Source organism: Oncorhynchus tshawytscha, linkage group LG21 (genome assembly GCF_018296145.1).
Source record: "Oncorhynchus tshawytscha isolate Ot180627B linkage group LG21, Otsh_v2.0, whole genome shotgun sequence".
In the NCBI taxonomy this organism is placed as follows: Eukaryota; Metazoa; Chordata; class Actinopteri; order Salmoniformes; family Salmonidae; genus Oncorhynchus; species Oncorhynchus tshawytscha.
Genome location: NC_056449.1, coordinates 42,096,275 through 42,098,774, shown reverse-complemented (window position 1 = coordinate 42,098,774; position 2,500 = coordinate 42,096,275). Strand labels below are relative to the sequence as shown.

At 51.1% G+C, this 2,500-nt stretch overlaps 1 protein-coding gene across 1 annotated transcript in view; it reads right to left on the bottom strand.

The window, feature by feature from the left end:
* The window catches only part of LOC121840360 (netrin receptor unc-5 homolog), a 402,121-nt gene that overhangs the window by 130,227 nt on the left and 269,394 nt on the right, over positions 1-2,500 (bottom strand). The window lies entirely within an intron of this gene.

Sequence of the window (2,500 nt, the reverse complement as noted above, 5' to 3'; positions counted from 1 at the left end):
GTGATAGCATTCAGCACACACCTGAACAAACACCTACCTGGAGGTGACAGCATTCAGCACACACCTGAACAAACACCTACCTGGAGGTGACAGCATTCAGCACACACCTGAACAAACACCTACCTGGAGGTGACAGCATTCAGCACACAGGGGAACAAACACCTACCTGGAGGTGACAGCATTCAGCACACACCTGAACAAACACCTACCTGGAGGTGACAGCATTCAGCACACACCTGAACAAACACCTACCTGGAGGTGACAGCATTCAGCACACACCTGAACAAACACCTACCTGGAGGTGACAGCATTCAGCACACACCTGAACAAACACCTACCTGGAGGTGACAGCATTCAGCACACACCTGAACAAACACCTACCTGGAGGTGACAGCATTCAGCACACCTGAACAAACACCTACCTGGAGGTGACAGCATTCAGCACACCTGAACAAACACCTACCTGGAGGTGACAGCATTCAGGACACAGGGGAACAAACACCTACCTGGAGGTGACAGCATTCAGCACACAGGGGAACAAACACCTACCTGGAGGTGACAGCATTCCCTCCCCCATATGCCGCCCTACACACAACTACGACAACATAACCAACAAAAATGGGTCACAACTCCTGCAGCTCTGTCGCACGCTGGGTATGTACATAGTCATGGGTAAGCTTCGAGGAAACTCCTATGGTAGGTACACTTACAGCTCATTGCTTTGAAGTAGTACTGTAGTCTATTTTATCACTGACCTCAACCCAGAGTCTCTCAGAGTGTTCAGTCAGCCCACTGACCTCAACCCAGAGTCTCTCAGAGCGTTCAGTCAGCCCACTGACCTCAACCCAGAGTCTCTCAGAGCGTTCAGTCAGCCCACTGACGTCAACCCACCCAGAGTCTCTCAGAGCGTTCAGTCAGTCTACTGACCTCAACCCACCCAGAGTCTCTCAGAGTGTTCACAGTCAGCCCACTGAGTCAACCCAGAGTCTCTCAGAGCGTTCACAGTCAGCCCACTGACCTCAACCCAGAGTCTCTCAGAGCGTTCACAGTCAGCCCACTGACCTCAACCCAGAGTCTCTCAGAGCGTTCACAGTCAGCCCACTGACCTCAACCCAGAGTCTCTCAGAGTGTTCACAGTCAGTCCACTGACTCAACCCAGAGTCTCTCAGAGCGTTCAGTCACCCACTGACCTCAACCCAGAGTCTCTCAGAGCGTTCACAGTCAGCCCACTGACCTCAACCCAGAGTCTCTCAGAGCGTTCACAGTCAACCCAGAGTCTCTCAGAGCGTTCACAGTCAGTCCACTGACGTCAACCCAGAGTCTCTCAGAGCGTTCACAGTCAGCCCACTGACCTCAACCCAGAGTCTCTCAGAGCGTTCACAGTCAGCCCACTGACCTCAACCCAGAGTCTCTCAGAGCGTTCACAGTCAGAGTCAGCCCACTGACCTCAACCCAGAGTCTCTCAGAGTGTTCACAGTCAGTCCACTGACCTCAACCCAGAGTCTCTCAGAGCGTTCACAGTCAGCCCACTGACCTCAACCCAGAGTCTCTCAGAGCGTTCACAGTCAGCCCACTGACCTCAACCCAGAGTCTCTCAGAGCGTTCACAGTCAGCCCACTGACCTCAACCCAGAGTCTCTCAGAGCGTTCACAGTCAGCCCACTGACCTCAACCCAGAGTCTCTCAGAGCGTTCACAGTCAGCCCACTGACCTCAACCCAGAGTCTCTCAGAGCGTTCACAGTCAGCCCACTGACCTCAACCCAGAGTCTCTCAGAGCGTTCACAGTCAGCCCACTGACCTCAACCCTGAGTCTCTCAGAGCGTTCACAGTCAGTCCACTGACCTCAACCCAGAGTCTCTCAGAGCGTTCACAGTCAGCCCACTGACCTCAACCCAGAGTCTCTCAGAGCGTTCACAGTCAGTCCACTGACCTCAACCCAGAGTCTCTCAGAGCGTTCACAGTCAGTCCACTGACCTCAACCCAGAGTCTCTCAGAGCGTTCACAGTCAGCCCACTGACCTCAACCCAGAGTCTCTCAGAGCGTTCACAGTCAGCCCACTGACCTCAACCCAGAGTCTCTCAGAGCGTTCACAGTCAGCCCACTGACACCCCTATCAGATCACAGCAAAACCACAGTCTACTTGAACAGAGCAATACTCAATAATGAGGTAGCAAAGCCAAAGGAACTGAATATTATTAGGAAATGCTATAGATGGAAGGATAGTAGTGTGGAAATCTATCAAAAAACAATTAGGCAACAACAAATTCATTCCCCTTGAGACAACTTCCCGGACAAAACATTCCACTGTAATATTGAAGGTGTAAACTTGGCAGCAGAAAACCTAAACAGTATATTTGACATCTCAGCTTCCCTGTCAAAACATTTCAAGCAGACAACCTAAGAAGATTAACAACAATGACAAATGGTTGGATGAAGAATGCAAAAACCTAAGAAAGAAATTGAGAAACCTGTCCAACCAAAAACATAAAGACCCAGAAAA